At 44.6% G+C, this 16,611-nt stretch overlaps 1 protein-coding gene and 1 long non-coding RNA gene across 9 annotated transcripts in view; one reads left to right on the forward strand and one right to left on the reverse strand.

Annotated features, from left to right (window-relative positions):
* SPATS2L (spermatogenesis associated serine rich 2 like) overlaps positions 1-15,487 on the reverse strand; it is a 157,173-nt gene extending 141,686 nt beyond the window's left edge. Inside the window, exon 1 of one of the 5 annotated variants that reach the window (XM_032480099.1) lies at positions 15,465-15,487. The gene's annotated coding sequence lies outside the window, so the exon portion shown is untranslated. The other 4 variants (XM_032480098.1, XM_032480103.1, XM_032480104.1 and 1 more) reach the window with 4 other exon arrangements.
* Positions 13,887-16,611, forward strand: part of LOC106730288 — a 48,935-nt gene continuing 46,210 nt past the window's right edge. For 2 of the 4 annotated variants that reach the window (XR_004320063.1, XR_004320065.1), the window contains exon 1: positions 14,235-14,388. This is a non-coding gene — a long non-coding RNA (uncharacterized LOC106730288). Of the gene's footprint in view, positions 14,067-14,234; positions 14,389-16,611 lie in introns of those variants that run through there. The other 2 variants (XR_004320064.1, XR_004320066.1) reach the window with 2 other exon arrangements.

Raw genomic sequence — 16,611 nt, forward strand, 5'->3', positions numbered from 1 at the left:
TGTTCCTTTGTTCTAAGAAACTGCATATTAGGTACTGACTGGCAATACCTATACCTTGATCTTCATATTAATTATGCATTTTTCCTCCAAAAATTGACTGCCACACTACACTCTGTAAGTCAGATTTGAGAACTGCCAAGATAAATGTTCCAAATGGCTGACTTTTTAAAGACAACCTGTCAGTTCACCAAATAATTCTTTGGAGTTTTATCCCAGGATACGTTATGTCTTCCCTGTACCCATACTTACTTACAGCAATTGTTCCAGCTCTTTTCTGATGCAACATCTTACAGCTAAGGCTAAAGATTTTTCCTTTCAATCCCTAATATGCAAGTAATGAAACTCACAACCCTTTCTGACAGCATCAATTTACTTTGGCTGTTATTGTTTAACTCCTATACTGATTTGTGGGAAATACTCTGATTCCTAGGGAGATAAGTCATTCTGGCCTAGTCCATACAACTAAAACAAAGATGACTTTTGTATTATTAACTAAATGTTTTTCTCCCCTGAGGTTTGCTTTCATCAAATAATCACACCAGTGTTTTATTTCCTGTAGTTAACACCTTGTTTTAATGAGGCTTGATTCCAAAACATGTAAGAACATACGAACACAAGAGGTACTATATGGAGTGAGCCAAGAGTTTTAGCCAAGTGTCCTATCTTTTATGTGACACCAAGTGACACTCTGTGAAAAGCACAATGGTAACTATTCATTCCGCCAGCCTTAAAAAGATAGACATGAACTGCCTGCCGGAATGGAAAAGCTTAAGCTCTGAAATCAGACAGCTGGCTTCAAATACCATCTCTACCATCACTATCTCAGTGACCCTGGGCAAACTACTAATCTCCCCTCAGAGCCTTTTCATCTGAAAAATGGGGTAACAGATGTACCTCAAAGGGGTTATGGAAGAGTTAGATGAGAATTTTGTGATTAAAAAAACCTAGCATCTAACCTGGCATATTAGTAGATACTAAAGAATTGTTAGGTGGTTTTTTTTTTTGCTTCTTTACATTTAAAAAAAAATGCCATTACTAATTCATTTTGTTGTCTATGTACAAAAAAGAATGCAAAGGATATTAACTCGGGTGTTCTTTGTGATGGCAAGGAATTGGAAATGGTCTAAGTATAGGGAATTGATCACATTAAGGCATATTCATATGTTGAAATGTATGCAGTCATTCCAAACATTTTTCAAATAATATGCTATGGGAAGAGAAATTGCTATCCTAGAATTTAAGGGAGGAAAACAGACAAGACAAGCTGTATGACAACAATAATGGCTCACATTTACTGAGCATTTGCTATGCAGCATGCACCACTCTATGCACTTTACATGCATTATTTTATTAATTCCTACAATAAACCAACTAGATGCATGTTGTCATTACCTCTGATTTTATAGAAGTAGAAATTGAAGTTTTGATAGTTTAAGCAATTTATGAACACTACATAAGTAGCATAGCCAGAACTGGAATCTTGAAGTGTCTGATTCCAGAGCATTTTTAACTTCTATGCCACACTGATAGCTCAGTCACTTCCCAGGTCCACCATGAGGCCAGTTAAAACACATACCCACAGCCCCCCTCCACACACACACAAATGTATGTACATACTCACAGCCACACATACATGCTTATCTGGAAGGAAAACACACCAGATGCTAACAATGACCATCTTTGCGAGGTGAAATTTTAGCTGACTTTTTATTCTATTTTATCCAGCTCAGTATCTTTCCCAAATTCAATGAGTATGCATTATTTTTACAATCAGAAAAAAACTTCTTTAAAAAAAAAAAACTTTGTGAGGGTATTTTGTATAATATAAAGCACTACCAAATAGTAGTATTTTTATAAGGCGATAGTTTATTCCTTGAGTTTTTACATATTTGGGCTTCTCAGTGCTACTATTCTTTCAAATTATTTTGTCTTCCCATGACGTCCAAGCTAAAAAGCGTGTAAAAGACTGTTTTGTACATGAATACAACAAAACATAGCACAGAAAGCACCATATGTATAACTGACAGACTGATAATAATATAAAAGTGAAAGAGTTTGTGTGGTGGAGGGGGAACACTTCAAATAGTACAGAATTTGCCACGTAGAGAAAAGACATCCATTAGGGACATGATGCCATCAGCTCATTGTCTGTCATGGTCACAGTTAGTGAGACTATCATGGAACTGTTTACGTAGATGCCGGCGCGCTGCCTGGACCTGCCCCAGCCTGATTACTGTCTATCCCGGGAGGTGTGAGTATAATGATGTGTTGGAGTGACACCTAAGCAGTGATTTCCTGTCACACCACCAGTTCGTTTTCAAAGCAATGATTCCATAAAGAGAACTGAATGATATACAAAAAATCAATTCCTTTGAACCAGATGAGTTCATACGAGTTGAAATGTGAAGTACGGATTTATTTTACAAAATAATTATTTTCTTAATAAATTAAAAATAAGGTCATCTAGATAGACGTTTTAGTAAATTTTTCAAAAGAAAAACTGACACAATCTAGCAGTTATTCCAAATTAATCTCAGTTCACTTCATTATAGAGGGTCTTTCATTGGCAACAGTGGGCCAACAATGATATAGCATCACCAGGACCAGGGCATCTGACTAAATCCTTCCCGACTGTATCCTCTTACAGTGCTTGGGGGCAAGAAAGTAAACACAAGTGAAAGATACTCAAAGTCGTTCAAACAAACAAAAAAACAATGAACAAAATTCATGTATGGATGTCAAGAAGTCTTTTGTAGAAAGTCACAGGGCTCTCTTTTTGGCCTGTCTTGGTCCATATTTTATCAACGACAGAGAAAGTACCATTCTCAAATGTGTAACTGACAAATAAGTGAAGGATGGACCACTGACAGGTTGAATTTTTAAAAGAATTCAAAAATGTCTTCATAGAGAAGAAAAATGATTTGACAAAAAGGAACAAAACTTAGAAAGGATAAATGTAAAATCCTCTCCATAGGTTCACACAGTTAACCGCACAGGCACAGAATTACGGGAGAGTTGGCTTTGTAGCTAGTGCTCAGAAAGAGACTGGCAAGTTTTACTTGACTTTGGAAATAAACAGACAACGTGCTGCCCCTGATTTAAAATGGAGGCCAGAACAGCATCTGACTAGATGGACAAAAGAAGGGTGCCCTGGACGAGGGAGTCGGCCGCAGCCCTGTGTACTCTGATGCTCAGAGAACTCAGGAGCAGGGGGTTGAGTTCATGATACCTCGCTTTTAAAATGGCACAGGCAGAGTGGTGGGTGACCAGAGGGTTAACAGGATGGGGAATCTCAGTTAAAAGAACTGGGACCACGTAAGCCTGAAAAGAAAAGCCTTAGAAGAGGAGACACCGTAGCGATGGTCAAATATTTGAAGAGCTAGCATACTCAGGTGCATGTCTACTCTGTGGCACTCCAAAGGGCGATGAAAGATTGCAGTATTCTCATCCGCCTGTGCTTGCTAATGAGTACTGGTCCAACCACAGAGGTCAGAATCTAAAGGGGCTTAAGATCTGGGAGCACTGCACACTACTGCGGGCAGAAGTCCTCAGCATCACAAAATTGTGACCATCTCATACCTGGCCGGGTTCGAATGGCACCTGGTCAACTGGGGTACTGTGGAAGGGATTCCTGCTTCTGGGGGGAACATTAGACCACAACACCCACATTCTATGCTTCTAATTTCGTATCAGTAACTTGCATGAAGATACTTAGTCCATTTATATAAACAATATCTAAATATTAATAAATGAGAGATAACTATACATCTAAAAACAATCCAAAAGAGTCCAGAAAGTCAAATTCTACCAAAGTGCGGAGATTATAAATGAATTTTATCATGGCCACCTTAGTTGATATCATCCATTACAGCTGAATGGTTCTTGCTCTGGGACTACCAGAACAATATATGAGTTTATATATTCAGTGCCACAGATCGGCGTTAAATAATATTTTAATGGTCTTTTTAAATTTTAGAGGCAGTAGATTTACACTGTCTCCTGGAGTGTTCATGACTGTATACGACACCACACTGAGGCTGTGGTGTTACAGTGGGGCGGTCACTTGCATCGAGGGCCCGGGAAATCACTGGCATATTCTGAATCCAGTCCACCATTCAGATTTCACAGGCAAATAGCAGTCACAGTGGCCAACGTAACATCTTCCACTTTCCCCTTTAAAAACTGCAGGACTGACTGCCCACATTCCTGTAATAAACACTGGTCGCTCAGAAGTGGCAGTATGTCAGCTCAGACTACCTCACTGCTGTTCGGGGGCTTCCATAAATGGGTTTCCTCGGTTACGTATTCGCAATCACTACAGTATATGAAGGTTAGCCCACACTGAGAACAACATTACCTCCAATCAAAACCATTCTTTCCTGAGTACACTAAAGCTTTTCCCCCCTTCTTGTAAGCAACAAAGGCTACAACAAAAGAACTTCCCAAACACCCACGGTTAAGGAAAGAATGGCTCCAACAAAGTAAGTGTGAAATCTGCCCCTGGCATCTAATTTGTATATGAATCTTCCTTGTCAGGGCATTTTTGTGGCTTCCTTTATAATTTACCAGGAAAGAATAGAAATAAAGATTTATTTTGATGGCAGCGCACCTGACTATTCAGAGGTTCAAAAACTTGCTTTGTTTATTCTAATGTTATCCTGGCAGAGGATGTAAACAGGCCTTTTTTCCACAGCTTCATGCTGTACTCATAATCCCAGATGAGTATTTTCACAAATGCAAACCATCAGGCAGGGCAAAATGTGAAGGCAACTTCCTTCTGGTCCTTTTTCACCTGGTGATGGCTGAATTCTGGGCCCCTTGACCCAGATTTCTTGTCTTTTTCCTTATCAATCTCAGGAAACTGTCTATAAAATCATTCAATCTAGGGCGTACATGTGTGATGTTTAAGTTACCTTCCATAGCATTGCATTTTAGGCCCTGCTGCGGCTCACTTTATATCTTGTTTTATTTAGTCACAAAAAAAATCATAACAAAGCAAGTAGGTATTATTAATTTCCCTTCATACATAAGAAAACTGAGGTTCAGGAAGATTAAGTAATTGGCTCAAGTTAATACAGCCAGCCAATTGCATGAGTCAAAACCAGGCTTTTCAAGCACCAAACATGTCCTCTTTCTCTTCTAAACCATACTGGTCTTAGGAAAGAGAATTGAGTTTTTATAATGTAGGGCTTTGTAAAGTAGAGAGCAAAGAAAGAGAAACTTGATATTTAAAGTGCTGTTTTGAGTAGAATGGATTCTGAAATCACATTATAAAGGGAGCCACCTTTGGAAGGCTTGGAGATAACTGATGAGGCCCTTACCCAAGGCAATTTGGGATTCCTACACGGGAACTCAAAGCACAAACTTTGGGATGTGAGAGAAAAGGAGAACCTGGGACTCAAAGAGAAAATGTGGTCACTCAGGAATGCGGCTGAGTTCCAGCTTCCTAGGTAAACTGCCTGGGCGAGGCCAACCTCACGGTCAGTCCAATGGAAAGCGACTGGGGTGCAGGTGGGAAGGAACCATAGCCCTCCTGCAAAGGGCCCAAACTGGTCCCAGATCCCGCAAATTGGGGAGCAGTCACCACAGCAGCATGGTCACCACTTTCTCAGGCCATTCCCTGTACAGGTATGACTTTCAAACTTTTATTTTTAGCACAGGGATCTTTTCCCCTTACCAGAATCTTCTACTAATGCCTAACATGTAAGAGCAAATCAAAACTGCCCAGGGGGACTCTTCTCAGCACCAAGGAGCTCAACAGAACACAGCAGGCAAACCACCAGGAGGAACGGGCTGAGTCACACGGCCTATCAGACTCACTGGCATCTGCATAACTCGCCTGGTGATAGTCATGGTTTCTTCCCCTCACCTCCGGCTTTCTCCCTCCTGCTCCAACCTGATAAGCTCTGGTTTCCTATTGCTGGTTGGCTTTTCCACTTGAAAACATAAAGCTCTGCATATCTCTTAGGACATACTCTCTTCTGGGTCCTTCTGACAGCCTGTATACCTTCCTCCAAGCCTTTTGGGCCAAATGATCCACAGATTGCTGCTTGCAGTATCTTAAGGCATAACTAAGGAGCACTTACCAGTTCTTGGGCAGGCCATTTTGTCTGATGCACAATGCCTTTATCACATACATATTATTGAGGCTGAAGACTCTTGGGGAGCAGGGACTTCGCCCACTGGGGGAGGCTCCATGGCAGGAGGAGGGATCCCAGAGACCCAGGCGTGGCTCCTGGTGTTCTGCCTGGTACCTCGCAAGCAGGAGGCTTCCTGGGAATGGGACTCCAACTGCCCGGCCCTTCCTCCTCCTGTCTCCCTCGAATCCTTCCTCAAGCACACAGTCTCCCTGCTTCCCTCTCCTGATGGTGACTGGGGAGGCCTGCGGAGACAGAGGCACCTGACTCGTGACTTCAGCCCTGCGTGTGTAGGGCCCCTGGCTGTAGTTTTCACAATCCGTCTCTCTGATCCTGAATCTTACTTAAAGCCCTTTAATATCTCTGGATTTAGGAAACTGAGCAATTGCTGCCTCTCTATACCTATAGGGCTGACGTAATCATGCAAAAAGCTCCTGGGCTTGGCTCATATAGGATGCCTCTCCTGGGAACGAGGAGATGTTCTCTAACAATGCTGTCTAACAGAACTGTAGTGCGAGCCACAGAGGGAGTTTAAAACTTCCTAGTAGCCATGTTAAAAACAATAAAAAGAAATATGTGAAATTAATTTTAATAATATATTTTATTTAACCCACTATATCCAAAATGTTACTGTTTCAACAAGTAATCAATATTAAAATTAGTTAATGAGCTATTTTACATTCTTTTTTGCAGACCAAGTTTTTGAGCCCATAGTGTATTTCACTCTTGTAACCCAGCTCAGTTTGGACGAGCCACGAATCACGTACTCAACAGCCACATGCAGCTAGTGGCCACAGTACTGGATGGCACAGCTCTATCATCTCTTCTTGGTTCCCATCCCTCCTCTCATCCCTCTCCTGTAACAACTCATCTCCTTTAGTAGGGATGCTGTGGGCAGGGGGAGGCAGTGGGGACCAGGATCATTAGAGAAGACTTTGATACACACCTGAAGGGAGAGCCCAGATCACAAAGGAGCTTTTGTGCCCGGCTAGGGAGCTTAGATTTTATCCTGGAGAAGCAGTGACTCTGCCGAAGGATTTTAAGCAGCAGAGAGTCGTGATCAAATTTGCCTTTTAGAAAGGCGGCCATGTGGGGAATGGATTGGAGGCAGGCCAGGCAGAAGGCAGGGAGACCAGTTACAAGGCTACTGCAGTAATCCTCAAGAATGGTGAGGGCCTGAACCAAGGCGGTCATGGCGGGAACAGCCTAGAGAGGCAAGAGCAGATGCAGGAGAGTTTGAGAGGGTCGTTTTTAAGGGCTTAGTGATCAATGAGAATGAGGGGTGCAGGAAGAGCAAGGAACCCAGAACAACTCCCAGATTTTAAACCTGGTGAAGTGGATTTCTTTAGTTGAGGCGGAGAACATAGAAGGGATGGGCTGGTTGTAGAAGTGGAGTGTTGAACTGGCTGAGTTTGACATCCAGAGCAGACGTCAGAAGAGTTCAAGGTCAAAGCTGCAGATTTAGGAATCAACGACATGCAGGTGACAGCAGAAGAAAACAGTCGGTGAGCTCCGCAGGGCAATTGTGAAGAGTGAGCAGAGGGTTGAAGGGTGAACACTAGAGCGCGCGGAGGTCTGCGAGGAGAGGAACCCACAGAGAATGAAGAGCAGCTGGGCAACAGGAGAAATGAGGAGAGAGGAACGACTCAGAAAACAGGTGGGCAAGGCTTCAAGAGTGGTCCATAAGCCAGATGTGGCACACAGCTCAAGAGTTAGAAGGGAATTCTGGACAGTAGATCCTGTGAGGGACAGAGGTGGCAGTTTGGAGAGAAAGGGCTGTAGAGGGTTGGAGAGGAAGGGGGGAGGTGGGCAGATGTAGGTCTCGCATGAGGACCTGTTCTTCAAGGAGCTACCTTCTAAGATCGGGAGGGAGATGGAACATCACCAGACTGAAAGGGAAGGGGCCATGGGGGTTTTGTCTGTCTTATCTTCTCTTGCTTAAAGAATGAGGAAAATTTACACGTGCTTATGTGATGAAAGAGAAGGTTGCTTGAGACCCTGAAGAAAACAGAGATAGTGGAGCAAGTATCTTGCTGAGGAAGCAAGAGGGGACAGTGTTCAGACTGGAAGAGCGTAAAGGGAAAAAAAAGGAGTGGGGAAGAAAGCCCCACCATTTGTAAGGAAGACACAACATCACCACTGCAAAACTACTTTTTCCTTATTTAGAAATGCATGTGAAATATAATTACGCATGAAGTTTTTCTTTCTTTAATAGTACTATGTATCATGTATAAAATCAGATAACTGCTGCTAGAAAGAAGACAGTAGTTTTCCGGAATTCCTGTGGATATGTGGTCCTGCAAGCCTTTCACATTCCTTTGGACTTAGCCTAAACATCACCTCAGGGGATGTTCATCACTGGGGAAAGCCACAGGTTGCATACAACTAGAGGCCTCACTGACTGGTCCGTAATTGTGCTGAACTGATAGGGAAATATTTCCAGTATCACCATGCATTACCTCCAAGGGGTAGTGTAAGAAAAAAGCCACTTATCAATTTGGCAGATTTGATCAAGTTAGGTTAACTTCCCTGAGCTTCAGGGCCTCCTTCTCAAAAGGATACATAATCCCGACCTTGCAAGATAGCTGCTAGGTTTAAATGGGATGATCACTAAGTGGTAGCCATCATGAAGATGATGATAACTGTATTCACTCTGTTCACAATTTCTAGGAATTGGGTGCTGCTGATAATAAATTAGTGCTTGGCAACAATTAGCATCTTGAGCCCCAAGGAGAATTAAAAATTCAATACTAGCATTAGGAAGGGTGCTTAAAAATCCTAATGGCCATCTGATGTTTGTATCCTTTCTTCATCCAGTACCTATTCTGTCTGTCCCCTCAGACTGCCTGGTTAACACCTGCTCTACAACCTAATTGCTTCTCATCCTTTCTAGGTTTCAGTACTGCACACTGGTAAAACGGTGTGGGCGGGGGTCCAAGAGCACTGCTCTGAGGAAGAATGGAGACAATGCATGTATTTAGTTAGACATTACCTGGTATAGCCCATGCTTGAATATATTTAGTTTTGTGGCCTCATGAAACAGAACAACCCATAATGAGCCCACCTTCCTTATACTGACCTCAAATCTGTCTCCCTGAACCTTAACCCATCTGTCCTAGTTTGACAATCCATGGGGTAGTTCCATAGAATCAGAACCAGGGAACTACAGAACAGTGTGTTTACTCACTGATCGAGCTCTGCAACTGGGCTGTGTCCCTCAGATGGCTGGCCACTTGGGACCACAGTCAGGGCTGACCTCTCCCCGTCTACATTACTGTGAAAGTTCCAGCCTACAGTGGTGTTACTGCAGGAGACCTTTTTGAGCATTCTAAGCAAGTTGGATGCCACCTAGAAAGGCACCAATTATATTGCTTACGAGGTTTATTTTGCGCTTTATGTCATGGTCAGTTTAGCACTTGGCACCAAAAGTCATTATTGCAGGTATCTGTATATTCTTTTAAGTTTCATTGCTGAACGCTGCAGATCACCAATACCCGGGAGAGTCCTAGCTGGGTTTCAGCTTTGGAGCAGTGGTAGTATAATAGAGGACTGAGGTTAGGGTCAGAAAACCCTGGAAATTCTGCCCTACGCTCCTCCCAACCATGCTGCCCTTCCCCCACCCCTGTGTGCCCAATAATAGCTATTGAAATCTTACCCAAAGCCTTTCAATAATCAGCTCAAACAACTGTCACTCTGGGAAGGTCCCCACCATCCTACCAAGCAGAATGAACTTTTCCCTTCTGAGCTCTCTTAGACCTTTGTTTCGGGGACACATGTGTTTTTCTCCTGCTAGACTATAAACTCCTTCCTGGCAGAAACAGGGCCTTGTACAAAGTGAGTCTTATTAAAGTTGAAAGAATTGAATTTTGTCCTGAATACAATACGATGGGTGTGGCAGCTCTTCCTTACCTCACTTTTCATCCCTACACGGAGCTACAGATGATTTATTTTTTAAAGCTTTTAAATGAAAAGGTTGTGTAGCTCTGCAATACAGTCTGGGATTCTGGAGCCGATAAGCTGAATATTTATATAACTGATAACTCTAGTCTAATTGTTTTATGTATAAAATACTGGCATAAGGCCTGAATGCTTTCATTTTGGTCACTAATGGGACCCATCACTCCACCTTAAAATAACGACAGCCTCCTTAATTCTAACTCATAACTGCCAGCCTCCATCATTATCTCAACTCTGGAAAATGCCAAGGCCTCAGAAGCCTCACAGCTGATGAATGGAGAAGGCTGATTAGAACCAGCAAAGAGAAATGGGGGAAAACTCCTTGACAGACGCCTCCTTCAAACAACTGTCCCTTTTATCCAATGTCAACATTAATTTCTATATTAACAAACAGTTATCAAGGTCATGACTAGGTGTCAAGCTGCAAGCTAGGCTCTGAGGACTCGATGGTGAGCAGTACACAGGCAACATCAAAGCCCAACTTGAAAAAAAATTCACCCTTCTAGTTTATTGATTCTACAGGTTTACTTATCAAGGGCTTGCTATGTCCCAGGCCTATAGACACAGCATACAGGCTGAAAGACAGCATACAAGGTACATCAGTGCCCTCAAGGAACTTGCAATCGAGTCGGGAAAGCAAGAATTAAGAACACAATCGTATAAGGGAGTATCTCGTGGTCTACAGGAATGACACTGACAAAAGGGCTGAAGAGGAAGAATATAATGAAAATAACATGATTACTTTCAAGTGAAAGTGGACTTGAACTTGGTGATGGTGCTTAGGTCTGAGGGAAAAAGAAAAGGCATTCTAAAAGAGAGAGTATGAACAAAAAGGAACAAAGTCACCTTAGAAGGGCAGTGAGGTCTAGTAAGTAGGAACAGTAGGTTCATGTTGGAAAAGTAGAAAATAAAGTTGGTAAGTCAAATTTGGGCAAGAGTGAGGTATAGTAAAACCAAGTTGAGAGGTTGGACCAAAAGTGGTGGGTGGGAGGATGGGGTAGGGGGCATAAAAAGTATTTGAACTAGTGGAGAGAACACTAGCTCTGTAATCAGACAAACATGAGTTCAACACAGACTTCCTGTGAGACAATCCTTGGAAAGAATTCTACGGAGAAGTGTTTTAGGAAGGCCAATGCAGTGGAAGTACGCAGAATGGGGGAAACTCACTGACAGAGACAATTGCAGTCTTCTTACAACAGTGATGGCTGTGGGCCTGGGCTTGGGGAGAGTGAAGGAGGGCTGCCAAGGAAATGTGGGGTCTGGCTGGGAAAAATTCTGATAAAGGAAGCCTTAACAGGACTTGGTGCCCTCTTTTACTAAGGGACTGAACAAGAATGAAGAGTCAGGGATGGTTCCTAGGTCTGGAGTAAGGGTAATGAAGAGAACTTAACAGTATGAAGAAAAAGAAAGTCTTTTCATTGTGAAAGGAACAGGTTTAGCAGAGAATATGAGAAGTTTACCAGGTATGTGGCCTTTGGCCTGTTGTTAACAGGACATCAACCATGGAAACTATTAAAACAGGAATAGACTTTGGGTTCGGACAAGAGATAAAGATTTGTATGATAAAAGGATAGAAAACACCATCACGTTCAAGAATATTTTTATTAGAAAATAAAAATACTAGCTGTTAAACAAAAATAATGGGAATGATATAAATAGTAAAGAGCAAAGCATCTTCACAGCCTAAATAGGCTCTTAGCTATGGTACTTAGGGGATCCTATCCATTATCACAACACTGAACGAATAAACTTCTGTAGAAATTCAACATATGGCCTATTTACATAACAAGCATCACAGCTCCAAATTAGCAATTTTGATGTGTCAAGGAAATAACACCTTCATAGCAGACTACTTCAAAAAATGGATGAAAAAAGGAAGGTTTGTTTTTCTTCTATAATTATGTGTACTAAGCTTTTAACTGTTTGTATCGTGAAAATCATATTTTAATTGTGTGATTACACTCTGAGACAGAACAGGGGTGGAATGAATTTCAGTGGCTGCATTTATGCACAATCATTCGGAGATCAATAAACAGACTCCATCACTTAAATCTGTCCATATTCTATATCTGCCCTCGTGTTCTGTGGCATACTTGTATAAGCAACTGGTCTCTGTACAAAAATTATAACAGCCATATGATTCAATTATCACAGTCAAATAACAGTAAAAGGTCTACAGAAGATGACTAGGAAAGACGTACAAGGGAGCAGTGAGTAAGCAGTATCTGTTCAATGCATACAAAACCCACTCCACTCTAATCACAGGGCGAGACAGGTGGTAGCAGCTTAGATCGTACCATGAGCAACCTCAACTTCTTCCATTTTATGAAACTGTATCCAAAAGTTCCTGTCCTGCCTCACTTGTAAGATGCTGATTAAAGCTGTGTGAAGAGAACAGGATAAAGACCACCTAGGTGCCTTCAACACAAAAGCCATACATGAATATTCATTGATAACAAGAGCAACAATTCTACGATCAGAGACTGAGAAACTCGTAAAACTTAAAACCAAAAATGAGACACTTTTAAAGCTTAACTTCGGATGGAAAGTATTTCGATTTGTCGGCAAAGCTGGTCTTTGACACGCTCCCGACTGGCGGCGTGTCAGGCTGCAATGGTGTGGCCAAAGCATTTTCTTTCCCCAATCGTTACAGAGGTAGCGGAGCAGCCTCACAAGCCAGTAGAAACCCCTCCCCACAACGGCCACTTGAAAATCAATGCAAGCACAGAAATGGTCAATTGAAGACTTTCATTAGGGAGCTCCCTAAAACAAAGTGAATATAAAGGAGTCTTGATCATTTTCCCTGTCTAAGATAAGTACTTTAAACTAAGTTGACTCCCAGAAAATTATTTAAAATTTTCAGAGGCAGGGATTAAAGAAAAAAAGAAAATTGCCAATTAATATACTCCATTCCCAGATGTTGAGTTTTTACTATCCTCTTAAATATTCTCTGCATTCAACTGATTGTATTTTTATGCAAATTATCCTTTGGAGCTCGTCTACTTTGTGTGTGTGTATGTGTGTGTATTTAAAGCCACACAGATACAGAACTGCACATATTTTCTGTTCTGCTGTTCCATAAAATTGGTTTTAACAAAGCTTTAGTATAATCCAAAACTCTAATTAGAGACTGCAACAGTATTTGCCTTGTCCAAATAGAAAATCATTCCTAAAGTTGATCTTTCCCCAGTTAAAGATGCAACAAATATTTCCACACACAGATTTTTTTAAAAACACTACCATTGTTTGATAAAAATTGCCCCCACCCACACAACACACTGCTTTCTGGTTGATATAATTTTATACGGCCAATGAAGGCAACTGTAGATTTTATTTTCAGAGCATCTTTCAAAATTACTGAATTTGTTACTTGAATATATATGTATTTTTCAAAATGAAGCAATTTCTGACTTCCTGTCCTTTCTTTTCCCTGCCATATTGCACATCTGCTTAATCTCTAGAAAATAAAATCAATCAGTATGGCAATGAACCGTTTCTTTAAGACAAACCGGTCATAAAGGTCACAAGACTTTCAAATACTGGCATAAAGCCTCTTCCTCTGCATAGGTTCTAAAATTTCAGTCATTTCTTTCTTACTTCTGAGGGAACTGGTAAAAGTTTTTAATATGACATTAGAAAATTTAAATAAACAAGTGAAAAATATTACACATAATGTTTTATGTAAAGAAAGAGACTGTGGAGTTCAAGGATTTTCACTATTTCTCAAGCCACAGAAACGGTAACACACTCAGAGGGAAAATACTGCACAGAATCTTTATAGTGTCAGGTCTCCAAAACCTTGGCATCTACTAAAACCAGGACTGCTGGGAACTGAAAGCTCAGGAAGTTCACAAAACACACACACCAACCCCCCACCCCCACCCCAAGAAGGGGAAACCTCCGGCTGAGGAGAAAATTTCGGTTGCATCCCAGTCCAGGTAAAGTCTCAGCCCTTCACCTCCTAAGTCTGCAGTAAGTATTAACCACCGAACAGAGTGCGAGTGAGCGGGGTCGATCTTCCGAGACGCGGCAAAGTCGAGGGTGTGGAGAGAGCGGGAAGACCCTCTCGCGTCCCCGGAACAACCGCTGTCTTGGGCTCGGGCCGCCGCCGGCCGACTCCCAGTCCACCCGCCCAGACGCGGCAGCGCGCCTGCTTCGTCCAGCGACCGGTCGCTCGGCGCTACTCGCGTCACCCCGCCGGCAATCGCGGCGAGTTTGCGGACACCGGGGGCCGCTGCATCCTGCTCCAGTGGGCTCGGAGAGGCAAGGGTTTCCCCGGACCCGCGGCACCCAGGTTGGGCGGCGATCGAGGGCGAGATGGTCCTGGCGAAGGCGGCTCGGAGCGAAAGGGCGGCGGGAGGGGGTGGGTCTCCGTCCGCGGGGCGGGTGGAAGGGGGCGCTCGCGCAGGGGAGGGCAGGCGACGGACCGCGGCCGTTCAGATCCGGGGCGGGCGGGTCCACGCCGGAGCGCGGCGGCCACACGCTCGCCCGGGACGCGCGAATGTGCTCCGGCCTCAGCGCCTCCTCCCGCCACCTCTTCCCGCCCGGCGGCTCGCTCGCCCGCGCCTGCCCGAGAAAAGAAGGACGGCGACCTCCGCGTCCGGTCCGCGCCGCCAGCCCGCGTCGGCGCGGAGCCGGGGCCACACCCAGCGCCCCGGGAGGCGGCGGGGGCTGGGCGGCCCAGGCTGCGGATCGCGCGGCCCGGGCTCAGCCACCGTCCCGGCCCCAAAGGCCCACGGCGTCCGCCCGAGCCCTGTGTCCCGGCCCGGGCCTGGCGAGCGGGCGGGGACGGGGTCCCGGGCGGCGGGGGCGGCGGCCGAAGACCCCGGGCTTACCTCTGTGCCGAGCGCTGGCCGCTTCGTTCCGGGCCGTGGGGACAGGGATCGGGGGCGCGGTCGCCGGGGGAGGCGCGGCGGCTGTGGCGACTCCTGCGACGCGGAGGGCGGGCCGAGCGGGAGCTGCTGCCTGGGCCGCGCGCCGTCCGGAGCTCGCCCCGCGCAGCCGGCGCTCGCGGCGGAGGGTGCAGCCGGCTCGGCCCCCGGGCTGGATTCCTTCACTGACACAACTCCGGGTCGGCCCGCTCCACGCAGGGACACTCCCGCCCCTCGCAGGCTGCCCCCGCCCGCCGGCCGGCCGGCCAGCCCGCCCCTCGGTGTCACTCACCCAGGCGCACACACCCCGAGCCGGCGCCCCTCGCTCCCGCTCGCACACACAGCGCTGCTCACGCCTCTCTCGGGTTTTGTATCCGCTCACACGCACGTTCTGACACAGATCCCTTCCCTCCACACGCCCTCCCAGCTCCTTTCCCACCCCACTTTCTAGAAGAATCCCCGTACAGCTTCCGCACTTTGCTTTCTGCCCCACACCAACCTCCTCGCCTTTCCCGAAACCTCCGCCTCACTTAAACTGCCCCTGTTATTCAAAGATTTTGCCACAACCCGCACGTGTTGCAGGAGAGTCATCCACCCATACTCAGGAGAATGAACTTTGCTCCCCCTGGCACTGTCTGCAAATGCAAGATGCTTCTCTTTTTAGAAAGCACTAATGCTTTCTGGTGCTGAGCCAAGCTCTAAACATAAACAAAGGTAGCCGATTCCTAAATGACCTGAAGAACTAGACACGGAAAAAGTACTGGGTTGGGTTGGGTCTGACCTTCGAAAGGCGGCTAACCCGGAGTGTTCCGGCCCCCCGTGCCCTTTCGCTGCCTTTCACGCAGGAGGATGGGTTGCTCTGAACAATGTGTGATAACCAAGTACCAGATAGACACTGTGGGCATCAGCCCATGGATTTCTGCCTGGGAGTACCGTAGTAGGGAGAGTAAAGGCAGTTTCTCAATCATTATTCCTGATGGAAGCACTTAGATAACACACCTCTTCCAGAGGCTGTAGAGTGAAATGCAGGCAGCGCTCCAATTCAGTGTATTATTTTTTTAGAGGGTGACTTAGCCTCCCTTTTTCTCAATTACCAGTAACTTTCTCAGCGGCTGCTTGGTTGTCAAAGCCCCTTAGAAATAGACTAGTAGTTACTTAGGCCTCGCACTCTTCAAACTCTAAGGTTCCCATGCGTGTACAGCAGAATGGTATATCATCCAGTGTTCGGGAATTCATTATTTGAAATTAGATACAAAAACCTTTCTGGTAAAGTTCAAATCTGCGAACATAAGTTGTCCCTGTTGACAAAGTGCGGCCCTAATAAGGGGTAAATAAAGAAGCTGAAAGTAAAGGAACTCATTTTCTTATGTGACTTGTGGTGGATCTTGTTTGACTGGATGGGTGTGTGGATCATGTAATTGATTTTAAAATATTTGTAAGTGCTTTATAAGTATTAACTCATTTAATCCTTGAAACAGTCCAATCAGGTAGGTTGTTTTTTTTTTTTTCTTTTTTTGACCTTTTTTAGAGATAAAGTAACCGAGGCACGGAGAGGATAATAGTAGAGGAGGAATCTGGGCCCACCTATGCTACAGACAGGAAAACCTGCTTCTAGACATCATAGTACATGCAAATATAAAGGATAA

This window comes from Camelus ferus, chromosome 5, assembly GCF_009834535.1.
Source record: "Camelus ferus isolate YT-003-E chromosome 5, BCGSAC_Cfer_1.0, whole genome shotgun sequence".
NCBI classification, from domain to species: Eukaryota; Metazoa; Chordata; class Mammalia; order Artiodactyla; family Camelidae; genus Camelus; species Camelus ferus.